The sequence below is a fragment of the Pristiophorus japonicus genome, chromosome 5 (assembly GCF_044704955.1).
Source record: "Pristiophorus japonicus isolate sPriJap1 chromosome 5, sPriJap1.hap1, whole genome shotgun sequence".
Classification (NCBI taxonomy): domain Eukaryota; kingdom Metazoa; phylum Chordata; class Chondrichthyes; family Pristiophoridae; genus Pristiophorus; species Pristiophorus japonicus.
Genome location: NC_091981.1, coordinates 80,831,265 through 80,847,130, shown reverse-complemented (window position 1 = coordinate 80,847,130; position 15,866 = coordinate 80,831,265). Strand labels below are relative to the sequence as shown.

The 15,866-nt window shown below is 46.8% G+C and overlaps 1 pseudogene; it reads left to right on the top strand.

The window, feature by feature from the left end:
- The first annotated feature begins 521 nt into the window (after positions 1-521).
- Positions 522-722, top strand: LOC139264830 (U2 spliceosomal RNA; annotated as a pseudogene).
- The last annotated feature ends 15,144 nt before the right edge of the window (positions 723-15,866 follow it).

Below are 15,866 nucleotides of genomic sequence, written 5' to 3'. Positions count from 1 at the left end.
ATCTAAAGAACCCGGATGCAGAAAGCACAGGAGATACAGCAGCTCGCCAACAGCCATGACGTGCGAGGATTCTTCATCGCAGTCAAGGCCACCTACGGTCCAAACACCCAAGGCCCCAGCCCACTGCTGGCCAAGAACGGGAAATACTCATCAAGGACACCGAGGCAGTCAGGGCTCGCTGGAAAGAGCACTTCGAAGATCTCCTCAATCAAGACTTTGCCTTTGACTCAAGTGTTCTCGACTCTATCCCACAGCATGCTACTCGCCACCACCTCAGTGAGACCCCAAAACTGCACGAGGTAGAAAAAGCCATAAAACAGCTTAAGAATAACAAGGCTACAGGAGCGGCTGGAATCCCTGTTGAGGCACTAAAGTATGGCGGAGAGGCACTGTTGGCATGAATACATGACCTCATCTCTCTCATCTGAAGAGAGGAGAGCATGCCGGGAGGTTTCAGAGATGCAGTAATCATGACCATCTCTAAAAAAGGGGACAAGTCCGACTGCAGCAACTACAGGGGAATCGCTTTACGGCCTTTTAGCTAAGATCATGCGTAACTGACCTGACAGGGGAGTAACCATGACCAGAAAGTGGTTCTCCCTGGATCAGGAAGGTGGTTCTCCTATGCTTTTTGGAAATAGGAGGTGGGTGGGGGGCCTGCCCCGTCCACCTCCATGGCACGAACCTGGTATTGCAGTACTTCCAGGAACGGTGCAGCTTTGGCTCTAGGCCTTTTGGCTAAGAGCAAAATCATTGGTGCAGAGTGATCATTGATGTGCGCAAGGTGACCTTTGGTGTTTATGATCTGACAAGTTGATCTGACAAAGAATTGGAAAGATTGGCAATGAATAAAACATTAAAAAAAAACTACAGGGGAATCTCTCTGTTATCAGCCACTGGGAAAGTTGTCGCTAGAGTTCTCCTCAACCATCTTCTCCCTGTGGCCGAGGAGCTCCTCCCGGAATCACAGTGAGGATTTCGTCCCCTACGGGGCACAACAGACATGATTTTTGCAGTGTGACAGCTGGTGGAAAAATGCAGGGAACAGCGCCAGCCCTTATACATGGCCTTCTTCGACCTTAACACTGTCAACTGCGAGGGGCTATGGAGCGTCCTTCTCCGTTTCAGATGCCCCGAAAGGTTCGTCAGCATCCCCCACCTGCTCCACGACGACATGCAGGCTGTGATCCTTACCAACGGATCCATTACAGACCCAATCCATGTCCGGACCGGGGTCAAGCAGGGTTGTGTCATCGCCCCAACCCTCTTCTCAATCTTCCTCGCTGCCATGCTCCACCTCACAGCCAACAAGCTCCCCGCTGGAGTGGAACTAAACTACAGAACCAGTGGGAACCTGTTCAACCTGCGCCATCTCCAGGCCAGGTCCAAGACCACCCCAACCTCTGTCAGCGAGCTACAGTATGCAGACGACGCCTGCATCTGCGCACATAGAGAGGTGAACTCCAGGACATAGTCAACATATTTACTGAGGCGTACGAAAGCATGGGCCTTACGCTAAACATCTGTAAAGGTCCTCCACCAGCCAGTCCTTGCCATACAGCACTGCCCCCGAGTCATCAAGATCCACGGTGAGGCCCTGGACAACGTGAACCATTTCCCATACATCTGGAGCCTTTTATCAATAAGAGCAGACACTGATGCCGACATTCAACACCGCCTCCAATGCGCCAGTGCAGCCTTCGGCCACCTGAGGAAAAGAGTGTTCGAAGACCAGGCCCATAATCTGCCACCAAGCTCATGGTCTACAGGGCTGTAGTAATACCCGCCCTCCTGTATGGCTCAGAGACATGGACCATGTACAGTAGACACCTCAAGTCACTGGAGAAATACCACCAACGATGTCTCCGCAAGATCCTACAAATCCCCTGGGAGTACAGACGCACCAACATTAGCGTCCTCGACCAGGCCAACATCCCCAGCATTGAAGCACTGACCACACTTGATCAGCTCTGCTGGGCAGGCCATATTGTCTGCATGCCAGACACGAGACTCCCAAAGCAAGCGCTCTACTCGAAACTCCTTCATGGCAAACAAGCCAAAAGTGGGCAGCGGAAACGTTACAAGGACACCCTCAAAGCCTCCTAATAAAGTGCAACATCCGCACTGACACCTGGGAGTCCCTGGCCAAAGACCACCCTAAGTGGAGGAAGTGCATCCGGGGAAATGCTGAGCACCTCGAGTTTCATTGCCGAGAGCATGCAGAAATTAAACGGAGGCAGCGGAAAGAGCATGCGGCAAATTTGTCCCACCCTCCCTTACCCTCAGCCACTATCTGTCCCACCTGTGACAGAGACTGTGGTTCTCGTATTGGACCGTTCAGCCACCTAACGACTCATTTTAAGAGTGGAAGCAAGTCCGAGGGACTGCCTATGATGAATATATTAGCATGAATAGAGGATTGATTAACGGACAGAAAACAGAAGGGTTAACGGGTCATTTTCAGGTTGGAAGACTGTAACTAGTAGGCTGCTGCACGGATCAATGCTTGGGCCTCAGTTATTTACAATCTATATTAATGACTTAGATGAAGTGACCAACTTACACGAAGGGACTGAGTGTAATGTATCCAAGTTTGCTGGCGATACAAAACTAGGTGGGAAAATAAGCTGAGAGGAGGACACAAAGAGAAATATCCGGTTCGCTGTCACCCATTTTTCACCCACCGACAAAAGTTTAAATTATCCCCAATGTGATATAAGGTCCACTGATTAATGTATTTAATTTTTCCCCACTGAGAGTACACAACAAGATGCTATACAAGAAGTAATAGTTTAAGGTAAGTGCCTGAGGGGTGCATTAACATGCTATTTTCAATAAAATTTCAGCACATAATCAATGCAGTTAACCTTTTATGGCAGAAAGATGAGGTGGAAGCTGATTACACCAGTTTAAAAACAAAAAATCGTAATCCCAAATTCCCTCGTGCATTTTGGCCCTTCCTGTGATCTACCCATCGAGTCCCAAGTGAGCTCATTTACATATATTATAATAAGGGCAAGTGGTGCTGCAGCTCCAAGTTTCCTGCTTTTACAACCACAAAGAACTCAGGGTAACTTAGACTGAGAATTATAAGGCACAGCTGTTACTACCCTCAGTTGAGATGGACAAAGGTTCTAAGGCTGAAGAGTGTGGGGCTTGCCTAATGATTTCTTCAGCTGGGAATTACTTTTTGCAGTGATTTTTGTTTTGCCATTCTGCCTTCACAGAATGCTTCTGATAGTGTAATATAGGAGAATTTCGCCTCCTTCTCCATGCAGGGCTTTGCAGGAGTAGGTTTTGTTACACTCATAATAAACAGTGAGACTAAATACTGTATGTAATGAGCAAGTGTGACCTTAACTCCTTTATTAAGGTTTCAGAGTGCAGGTACCTCGTGGGTGGCCTGTTTATATACTGTGCTCCCAAGGGATGCTGGGATCCCTTGGGACTCCAACAGGTAGGCCCTCTGGTGGTCAGGTGTAATGCAAGTTACAAAGGGTTAAATACATAACAGGTTTGGAATTCCCTATGAACATACCACTCCTTGCCATTATGATGGAGGAGGAGGAGGAGCAGCAGTACAGGTTGGAGAAAAGGAAGGACAAGTAGCATTTGAGGAGGATGCACCCCATCAGAATATACATATTTGACCATAAGGTCAAATGAGGACTTTTCTGAAGAGTTGTGCATAAGTGAGCACTTCACCAAATATGCAGCAGGGCAACGCTGCAAGAGGATTAGAAGCCAATGTCATAAGAACATAAGAACATAATAAATAGGAGCAGGAGTAGGCCATACAGCCCCTCAAGCCTGCTCTGCCATTCAATAAGATCATGGCTGATCTGATCATGGACTCAGCTCCAATTCCCTGCCCGTTCCCCATAACCCCTTAGCCCTTTATCGTATAAGAAACTGTCTATTTCTGTCTTAAATTTATTCAATGTCCCAGCTTCCACAGCTCTCTGAGGCAGCGAATTTCTCCTCATCTCAGTTTTAAATGGGCGGCCCCTTATTCTAAGATCATGCCTTCTAGTTCTAGTCTCCCCCATCCTCTCTGCATCCACCTTGTCAAGCCCCTTCATAATCTTATATGTTTCGATAAGATCACCTCTCATTTTTCTGAATTCCAATGAGTAGAGGCCCATCCTACTCAACCTTTCCTCATAAATCAACCCCCTCATTCCCGGAATCAACCTAGTGAATCTTCTCTGATCTGCCTCCAAAGCAAGTACATCCTTTCATAAATCAAAACTGCATGCAGTATTCGAGATGTGGCCTCACCAATACCCTGTATAACTGTAACAAGACTTTCCTGCTTTTATACCCCATGTCCTTTGCAATAAAGGCCAAGATTCCATTGGCCATCCTGATCACTTGCTGTACCTGCATACTATACTTTTGTGTTTCATGCACAAGTACCTCCAGATCCCGCTGTACTGCAGCACTTTGCAATCTTTCTCCATTTAAATAATAACTTGCTCTTTGATTTTTTTTCTGCCAAAGTGCATAACCTCACACTTTCCAACATTATACTCCATCTGCCAAATTGTTGTCCACTTACTTAGCCTGTTTATGTCCTTTTGCAGATTTTTTGTGTCCTCCTCACACATTGCTTTTCCTTCCATCTTTGTATCATCAGCAAACTTGGCTACGTTACACTCAGTTCCTTCTTCCAAGTCGTTAATATAGATTGTAAATAGTTGGGATCCCAGCACTGATCCCTGCGGCACCCCACTAGTTACTGATTGCCAACCCGAGAATGAACCATTTATCCCGACTCTCTGTTTTCTGTTAGTTAGCCAATCCTATATCCATGCTAATATATTACCCCCCAACCCCGTGAACTTTTATCTTGTGCAGTAACCTTTTATGTGGCACTTTATCAAATGCCTTCTGGAAGTCCAAATATACCACATCCACTGGTTCCTCTTTATCCATCGTGTTCGTTACATCCTCAAAGAATTCCAGCAAATTTTTCAAACATGACTTCCCATTCATAAATCCATTCTGACTCTGCTTGATTGAATTATGCTTTTCCAAATGTCCTGCTACTGCTTCTTTAATAATGGACTCCAACATTTTCCCTACAGATGTTAGGCTAACTGGTCTATAGTTTCCTGCTTGTTGTCTGTCTCCTTTTTTAAATAGGGGCATTACATTGCAGTTTTCCAATCTGCTGGGCCCTCCCCAGAATCCAGGGAATGTTGGTAAATTACAACCAATGCTTCCAGTCATCAGCCCACATTTCACTTTCTGTAGCTATGAAGATACCAATAATTTCAAATTTTATGGCAAAGACTCATTTCAGGCAACCACAGATGATTTCTGTATTATATGTCAGATGACTGATGCACTTTACAGGAGAGCTGGGGAATACAGCACCTTTGTCATCCTAGCAAGGCAGTCGCAAGATAGGAACATTCAGTTTTATGGCGTTACAGGATTTTCTGCCAAACATTTATCACTCAACCAAAATCATTAAAATACATTATCTGATAATTTATGTAATTGCCATTTGTGGGACCCTGCTGTGCGAAAAGTGAATGCCATTCTTCTCTACAGTCCTTGTGTCAGCTGTGGCTCAGAAGGATAGACGCACCAACGTTAACGTCCTCGACCAGGCCAACATCCCAGCATTGAAGCACTGACCACACTTGATCAGCTCCGTTGGCAGGCCACATCGTTCGCATGCCAGACACGAGGCTCCCAAAGCAAGCACTCTACTCGGAACTCCTTCACGGCAAGCAAGCCAAAGGTGGGCAGAGGAAACGTTATAAGGACACCCTCAAAGCCTCCCTGATAAATTGCAAAATCCCCACCGACATCTGGGAGTCCCTGGCCAAAGACCGCCCTAAGTGGAGGAAGTGGACGGAGTGAGCACCTCGAGTCTCGTCGCCGAGAGCATGCAGAAATCAAGCACAGGCAACGGAAAGAGCGTGCGGCAAACCAGTCCCACCCACCCTTTCCCTCAATGACTATCTGTCCCACCTGTGACAGGGACTGTGGTTCTCATATTGGACTGTTCAATCACCTAAGGACTCATTTTTAGAGTGGTAGCAAGTCTTCCTCGATTCCAAAGGACTGCCTATGGTGATGATGGGATGAGTGGATAACACATTCGCCTCTGCGTCACTGCCACGCCCCCTTGTTCCATTCCAGGAACTTGAGCACAAAAATCTCAGCTGACACTTCAGTGAGGGAGCACTGCATATCAGAGATACCATCTTTCGGATGAGACGTTCAACCGAGGCCCTCTCCGGTGAACGTAAAAGATCCCATGGCACTATTTCGAAGAAGAGCAGGGGAGTTATCCCCAGTGTCCTGGCCAATACTTATCCCTCAATCAACTTCACAAAAACACACGATTTGGTCATTATCACATTGCTGTTTGTGGGAGTTTGTTGTGTACATGTTGGCTGTAAAGTGCTTTGAGACATCCGGTGGTGGTGAAAGACGCTATATAAATGCAAGTCTTTTTTTTCTTTACATTATAATAATGATTACACTTCAATAATACTTCATTGGCTGTGAAGCATTTGGGACAACCTGATGTCATAAAAGGAGCTTTATAAATGCAAGTTCTTTCTTTCTTTCTCAAGGTCCAGGATGCAATCATTGATGCTTTGTGAGCTCCTACAGAAAACCTCCTCAACTACCTCTTCAGTTCTGATTTGGTGCTGTTTTACTTTGAGCCAGTTAACAAGCTGTGACAAGGAAAGTGTGATGGGGAAAGTGTAGTAAGGAGAATATAACATTGCAGGAATTGTGCTACACAAGAGGAAGTGTGCTCATAAGCAATACTTTTAATATATAATAGATATGCTGTATCAGCCAATAATTGCAAACTTTCGTTCTATAATAATGTAAACTCTGTTTCATAGAAAGTGACCCTGAGTTTTGTCTTACCCAACATAGAACATTTAAACATGGTGTCATGATTTGAATTCCATTTGGTATTTGTTTCTCTTGTCACAAAACAGTTTGATGACATTGGACTGGATTGTCGGCTTTTTGTGATTTCGCCTGTTTCCGGGCACAATTCGCGGTGGAGCCAAACATTTCGCAGCGGGTTAACGATAGCCCAAGAGCGAGCAACTTTCCTGATGAACCATGTGCAACATCCAAGGCCATTAAACAGAGGACTATATTACATTCAGACAGTATGGTATACGTGCTTTGGTGGCTATCTGTGCCACAAGAGCAGATGGACCCTCTTATAAACATTCCCATTTTCATCTTTGCAGGCAAAGAAGTCACACAATCGGCGCAAGCAGGTGTGGACAGGCAGTGGTCCGCCTCATACCCTGCCACTCACAGACATTGAAGACAGAGTGGCAGGCCCATCGGCGTCACAGGTCAGGCAACTGTCACTGGGGGCGCTGACCCCCCGCTCGGAAACTGAGGGTTAGTCCTGCACACTCCCTGGGCTGGGTTGGGGCAGTGCCTCTGGACTAGGGTTGGGGAAATGTCCTGCAGTGTCTCTGGACTAAATAGAATGGTGTAGCGGCGGTCCCTCACATGAGCCTGTGCTATGCGACCTTCCTCATGTCACCCTGCCCCCTCCCCTGCTGCTAACCACTCGACTTTTGCTTTCTACTTCCAGATGATCAGCCACAGGTGCAGCAACCCTCAAGGGACCATTCCACGTCAGACCATCGTCTGGAAGAGGAGGCAGAGGATACAAATGAGCCAACTCCGGTGCAGCAGCATCAATCGACCCCTGCTCCACCATCGGCACTCAGCTCCTCTGAGGATGTGATGTTCTCAGGGTTCAACGAATCCGGGGATTCAGGGACCAGTGGTGTGCAGCCACGCAGTGCTGGGGTTCAATCCCGCACGCCATCTCTCCGGAGGGTGAGTCAGCAAAGTCGGTCTGCTGACACACAGGCAGACGGGGAACTGGACACGGTGGGCGTTATGTTTGCAACACCTTGAAACGAGCATTCTATCACCACCAGAGGGCGCATCTGTTGGAGTCCCAAGGGATCCCAGCATCCCTTGGGAGCACTGCATATAAGCAGGCCTCCCATGCTGTGCCAGCACTCTGGAGTCAGAATAAAGAGAATAAGGTCACACTTACTCAAGTCTACAGTACTCAGTCACATTGCTTTATTTGAGACATAACAACTGGCGATGAGTAATAGATAACGAACCATCACGTGAAAATGCAGAGAACTGTTGGTATCCTGGAGAAATTCTCACAAGGTGATAATTGGGAAGCCTTCGTGGAGCGACTCGACCAATACTTCGTGGCCAACGAGCTGGAATTAAATGAGAACACTGTCAAACAAAGGGCGATCCTCCTCACCGTCTGCGGAGCAGCAACCTATGGCCTCATGAAGAATCTTCTTGCTTTGATGAAACCAACAACCAAATCATATGAAGAACAGTGTACGCTGGTCCGGGAGCACCTGTATCCAAAGGAGAGCGTTCTGATGGCAAGGTATCTATTTTATACATGTCAACAGCCTGAAGTCCAGGAAGTGGCGAGCGACATCGCCGAACTAAGGCATCTTGCAGGACATTGCAAATTCAATGGATTCCTGGAGCAAATGCTAAGAGACTTTTTTGTGCTTGGCATTGGCCATGAGGTTATCCCTCGCAAACTATTGACTGTTGAAACACCGAACCTGAGCAAAGCCATAACGATAGCCCAGGCATTTATGGCCACCAGCGATAACACCAAAGAAATTTCGCAGCATAAAGATGCATCGGCAAGTACTGTACACAAAGTAACGTTGTTTTCAGGCAGGAATGCATATGGCAGAATGTACACGCCTGCAGCTGCATGACCTCAGATGACTCAGAGTCCGCCATCAAGTGTGAATGCAAGGCAGTTAATACCTTGCTGGCGCTGCGGAGGTGATCATCGAGCCCATCAATGCTGCTTCAAACACTATGCGTGCAAAGGCTGCGGAAAAATGGGACACCTCCAGCGAATGTGCAGATGAGCTGCAAACCCTGCAAACCACCACGTTGCAGAGGAAGACTGATCCATGGCGGATCAAACTGAAGACTCGAACCAAGAGGCACAAGTGTACGGGGTACACACCTTCACCACGAAATGTCCACCAATCATGTTAAAAGTTGAACTGAACGGAATTCCAGTCTCCATGAAATTGAACACGGGTGCGAGTCAGTCTATCATGAGCAAAAAGGCCTTCGAGAGGCTGTGGTGCAACAAGGCAAAAAGGCCCAAGCTGAGCCCTATTCACACCAAGCTGAGAATTTACACTAAAGAGCTGATCCCTGTAATTAGCAGTGCAGCAGTAAAAGTCTCCTGTGATGGAGCCGTGCACGAACTACCACTATGGATTGTACCAGGAGATGGCCCCACACTGTTCGGCAGAAGCTGGCTGGGAAAAATCCGCTGAAAATGTGATGACATCCGAGTGCATTCGTCCGTCGATGATGCCTCATGTGCCCAGGTTTTGAGCAAGTTCCCATCATTGTTTGAGTCAAGCATCGGAAATTTCTCTGTGGCAAAGGTGCAAATCCACTTGGTTCCCGGTACACGACCCATCCACCACAAGGCACATGCGGTGCAATAGCATAATGCGAGAGAAAATGGAGATCGAGCTGGACAGGCTACAACAAGAGGGCATCATCGCGTCGGTTGAGTTCAACGAGTGGGCCAGTCCGATTGTTGCAGTTCTCAAGGGCAATGGCACGGTCACAATTTGTGGGGACCATAAAGTAACAATTAACCGTTTAGAAACATAGAAACATAGAAATTAGGTGCAGGAGCAGGTCATTCAGCCCTTCAGGTCTGCACCACCATTCAATAAGATCATGGCTGATCATTCAACCTCAGTATCCCTTTCCTGCTTTCTCTCCATACCCCTTGATCCCTTTCGCCATAAAGGCCATATCTAATTCCCTTTTGAATATATCTAACGAACTGGCCTCAACAACTTTCGGCGGTAGAGAATTCCACAGGTTAACCATTCTCTGAGTGAAGAAGTTTCTCCTCATCTCGGTCCTAAATGGCTTTCCCCTTATTCTTAGACTGTGACCCCTGGTTCTGGAACTCCCCAGCAACGGGAACATTCTTCCTGCCTCTAACCTGTCCAAACCCGTCAGAATGTTATATGTTTCTATGAGATCCTCTCTCATTCTTCTAAACTCCAGTGGATACATGCCCAATTGATCCAGTCTCTCCTCATATGTCAGTCCTGCCATCCCGGGAATCAATCTGGTGAACCTTCGCTGTATTCCCTCAATAGCAAAAACGTCCTTCCTCAGATTAGGAGACCAAAACTGAACACAATATTCCAGATGTGACCTCACCAAGGCTCTGTACAACTGCAGTAAGAGCTCCCTATTCCGATACTCAAATGCCCTAGCTATGAAGACCAACATGCCATTTGCCTTCTTCACCACCTGCCGTACCTGCATGCCAAACTTCAATGACTGATGTACCATGATATCCAGATCTCGTTGCACCTCCTCTTTTCCTAATCTGTCACCATTCAGATAATATTCTGTCTTCCTGTTTTTGCCACCAAAGTGGATAACCTCACATTTATCCACATTATACTGCATCTGCCATGCATTTGCCCACTCACCTAACCTGTCAAAGTCACACAAGTTTTTTGTTGCAGGACCAGTACACGCTACCCAAGGCAGATGACCTATTTGCGACGCTGGCAGGAGGGAAGATGTTCACCAAGTTGGACCTGACCTCGGTTTACATGACGCAGGAGCTGGCAGAATCTTCGAAAGGCCTCACCTGCATCAACACGCACAAAGGTCTGTTCATCTGCCCGTTTGGGATTCGATCGGCCGCGGTTATTTTTCAAAGGAACATGGAGAATCTGCTAAAGTCGGTTCCGCGCACCATGGTTTTTCAGGACGACATATTGATCACAGGTTGGGACATCATCAAACACTTGCAGAACCTGGAAGAGGTTCTAAGTCGGCTAAATCGTGTGGGACTCAGGTTGAAACGCTCAACGTGTGTTTTCCTGGCACCAGAGGTCGAGTTCTTAGGGAGAAGAATCGTGGCAGACGGCATCAGACCCACCGACGCCAAGCCAGTGGCCATCAAGAATGCACCGAGACCACAAAACATGATGGAGCTGCGGTCATTCCTGGGACTCCTCAATTATTTTAGTAATTTCCTATCCGGGTTAAGCACCTTGCTAGAACCTCTACATGTGTTGCTACGCAAGGGAGATGACCTGGGTATAGAGGAAATCACAAGAGACTGCTTTTGAGAAAGCCAGAAATCTGTTATGTTTCAATAAACTGCTTGTTCTGTATGACCCATGTAAAAGTTTCGTGCTAGCTTGCGATGCGTCTTCTTATGGGGTCGGGTGTGTGTTACAACAAGCAAACACATCGGGAACATTGCAACCGGTCGCTTATGCGTCCAAGAATTTATCCAAGGCCGAAAGGTCCTACAGCATGATTGAAAAAGAAGCTCTGGCATGCGTTTACAGGTGAAAAAAGGCGGCCTACAAAAGATCCGTCAGTCTGGGGAGCAGCGGCGTCGAGTCGGGAGGCAGAGTGGGAGATCGAGGCGACCTACAAAAGGCCCGTCAGTCCGGGGAGCAACGTCGAGGAGGCCAGGTGGTGCAGCTGCAGCAGGGTGAGAAGGCAAAAAAAAGTAGTAAGAAATCGAAAGGTGACATCACAGCCAAGGGGGTAAGTGATTGGCTGGTGATTGGTAAGTAGTTTTTCTTTTCTTTTCTTTATCAGTAAGTAACATTTAGCATTGTTGTTGCCAAATTAAGTTTATCTAAGGGTTAAGTCATGGCAGGAGGGCTCGGACACGTGCTATGCTCCTCCTACACTATGTGGAAAGTCAGTGACGCTTCCCGTGTCCTTGACGACTACGTGTGCGGGAAGTACATCCGCCTGCAGCTCCTGACGGACCGCATTGCGGCTCTGGAGCTGCAGGTGGATTTACTCTGGAGCATCCACGATGCTGAGAATGACGTGAATAGCACATTAAGTGAGTGGCTCTTACCACAGGTAAAGGGTACACAGCCAGATAGTAAATGGGTGATCAACAGGAAGAGCAGTGCAAGGAAGGTAGTGCAGGGGTCCACTGTGGTCATTCCCCTGCAAAACAGATACACCGCTTTGGGTACTGTTGGGAGGGATGATTCATCAGGGGAGGGCAGCAGCAGCCAAGTTCATGGCACTGTGATTGGCTCAGCTGCACAGGAGGGCAGGAAAAAGAGTGGGAGAGCTATAGTGACAGGGGATTCAATTGTAAGGGGAATAGATAGACGTTTCTGCGGCCGGAACCGAGACTCCAGGATGGTATGTTGCCTCCCTGGTGCAAGGGTCAAGGTGGTCTCGGAGCGGGTGCAGGGCATTCTGAAAAGGGAGGGTGAACAGCCAATTGTCATGGTGCATATAGATACCAACGATATAGGTAAAAAATGGGATGAGGTGCTACAAGATGAATTTAGGGAGCTAGGAGTTAAATTAAAAAGTAGGACCTCAAAAGTAGTAATCTCAGGATTGCTACCAGTGCCACCTGCTAGTCAGAGTAGGAATCACAGGATAGCTCAGATGAATACATGGCTTGAGGAATGGGGCAGAAGGGAGGGATTCAAATTCCTGGGGCATTGGAATCGGTTCTGGGGGAGGTGGGACCAGTACAAACCGGACAGTCTGCACCTGGGCAGGACCGGAACCAATGTCCTCGGGGGAGTGTTTGCTAGTGCTGTTGGGGAGGAGTTAAACTAATATGGCAGGGGGATGGGAACCTGTGCAGGGAGACAGAGAGAAGTAGAATATGGGTAGAAGCAAAAGATAGAAAGAAGAAAAGTAAAAGTGGAGGGCAGAGAAGTCAAAGGCAAAAAGGAAAAAGGGCCACATTACAGCAAAATTCTAAAGGGGCAAAGTGTGTTAGAAAGACAAGCCTGAAGGCTCTGTGCCTCAATGCAAGGCGTATTTGGAATAAGGTGGATGAATTAACTGCGCAGATAGCAATTAACAGGTATGATGTAATTGGCATCATGGAGACATGGCTCCAGGATGACCAAGGCTGGGAACTCAACATCCAGAGGTATTCAACAGTTAGGAAGGATAGACAGAAAGGTAAAGGAGGCGGGGTGGCGTTGCTGGTTAAAAAGGAAATTAATGCAATAGTAAGGAAGGACATTAGCTTGGATGATGTGGAATCGGTATGGGTGGAGCTACGGAATACCAAAGGGTAGAAAACGCAAGTGGGAGTTGTGTACAGACCACCAAACAGTAGTAGTGAGGTTGGGGACAGCATCAAACAAGAAATTAGGGATGCATGCAATAAAGGTACAGCAGTTATCATGGGTGACTTTAATCTACATATTGATTGGGCTAATCAAACTGGTAGCAATGCGGTGGAGAAGGATTTCCTGGAGTGTATTTTCCAGATGAATATGTCGAGGAACCAACTAGGGAGCTGGTCATTCTAGACTGGGTGATGTGTAATGAGAAAGGACTAATTAGCAATCTTGTTGTGCGAGGCCCCTTGGGGAAGAGTGACCATAACATGGTAAAATTCTTTACTAAGATGGAGAGTGACACAGTTAATTCAGAAACTAGGGTCCTGAACTTAAGGAAAGGTAACTTCGATGGTTTGAGGCGTGAATTGGCTAGAATAGACTGGCAAATGATACTGAAAGGGTTGATGGTGGATAGGCAATGGCAAACATTTAAAGATCACATGGATGAACTTCAGCAATTGTACATCCCTGTCTGGAGTAAAAAATAAAACGTGGAAGATAGCTCAACCGTGGCTTACGAGGGAAATTAAGGAAAGTGTTAAATCCAAGGAAGAGGCATATAAATTAGCCAGAAAAAGCAACAAACCTGAGGACTGGGAGAAATTTAGAATTCAGCAGAGGAGGACAAAGGGTTTAATTAAGAGGGGTAAAATAGAGTACGAGAAGAAGCTTGCCGGGAAAATAAAAACTTCTATAGATATGTGAAGAGAAAAAGATTAGTGAAGACAAACATAGGTCCCTTGCAGTCGGATTCAGGTGAATTTATAATGGGGAACAAAGAAATGGCAGACCAATTGAACAAATACTTTGGTTCTGTCTTCAAGAGACAAATAACCTTCCGGAGATACTCGCGGACCGAGGGTCTAGGGAGAAGGAGGAACTGAAGGATATCCTTATTAGGCGGGAAATTGTTTTAGGAGAATTGATGGGATTGAAGGGAATATCCCCGGGGCCTGATAGTCTGCATCCCAGAGTACTTAAGGAAGTGGCCCTAGAAATAGTGGATGCATTGGTGATCATTTTCCAACAGTCTATCGACTCTGGATCAGTTCCTATGGACTGGAGGGTAGCTAATGTAACACCACATTTTAAGAAAGGAGAGAGAGAGAAAACAGGTAATTATAGACCGGTTAGCCTGACATCAGTAGTGGGGAAAATGTTGGAATCAATCATTAAGGATGAAATAGCAGCACATTTGGAAAGCAGTGACAGGATCAGTTCAAGTCAGCATGGTTTTATGAAAGGGAAATCATGCTTGACGAATCTTCTGGAATTTTTTGAGGATGTAGCTAGTAGAGTGGACAAGGGAGAACCAGTGGATGTGGTGTATTTGGACTTTCAAAAGGCTTTTGACAAGGTCCCACACAAGAGATTGGTGTGAAAACTCAAAGCACATGGTACTAGGGTTAATATGCTGACGTGGATAGAGAACTGGTTGGCAGACAGGAAGCAGAGTGTCGGCATAAACGGGTCCTTTTCAGAATGGCAGGCAGTGACTAGTGGATTGCTGCAGGGCTCAGTGCTGGGATCCCAGCTCTTTACAATATACATCAATGATTTAGATGAAGGAATTGAGTGTAATATCTCCAAGTTTGCAGATGCACTAAAGTGGGTGGCGGTGTGAGCTGTGAGGGGGACACTAAGAGGCTTCAGGGTGACTTGGACAGGTTAGGTGAGTGGGCAAATGCATGGCAGATGCAGTATAATGTGGATAAATGTGAGGTTATCCACTTTGGGGGCAAAAACGCGTAGACAGAATATTATCTGAATGGCGGCAGATTAGGAAAAGGGGAGGTGCAACAAGACCTGGGTGTCATGGTTCATCAGTCATTGAAAGTTGGAATACAGGTACAGCAAGTGGTGAAGAAGGCAAATGGTATGTTGGCCTTCATAGCTAGGGGATTTGAGTATAGGAGCAGGGAGCTCTTACTGCACTTGTACAGGGCCTTGGTGAGGCCTCACCTGGAATATTGTGTTCAGTTTTGGTCTCCTGATCTGAGGAAGAACGTTCTTGCTATTGAGAGAGTGCAGCAAAGGTTCATCAGACTGATTCCCAGGATGGCTGGACTGACATATGAGTAGAGACTGGATCAATTGGGCCTTTATACATTGGAGTTTAGAAGAATGAGAGGGGATCTCATAGAAACATATAAGATTCTGACGGGATGGGACAGGTTAGATGCGGGTAGAATGTACCCGATGATGGGGAAGTCCAGAACCAGGGTACACAGTCTTAGGATAAGGGGTAGGCCATTTAGGACTGAGATGAGGATAAACTTCTTTACTCAGAGAGTTGTTAACCTGTGGAATTCCCTGCCGCAAAGAGTTGTTGATGCCAGTTCATTGGATTTATTCAAAAGGAAGTTAGATACGGCCCTTACGGCTGAGGGGATCAAAGGGTATGGCGAGAAACAGGAAAGGGGTACTGAGGGAATGATCAGCCATGATCTTATTGAATGGTGGTGCAGGCTCAAAGGGCCGAATAGCCTACTCCTGCACCTATTTTCTATGTTTCTATGTTTCTAGTATCTGTTTGGGCTTAAGTTCGAGTTAGAAACTGACCATAAGCCGCTCATATCGCTATTCTCAGAGAGCAAAGGTATTAATAGCAATGCCTCTGCTCGCATCCAAAGATGGGCA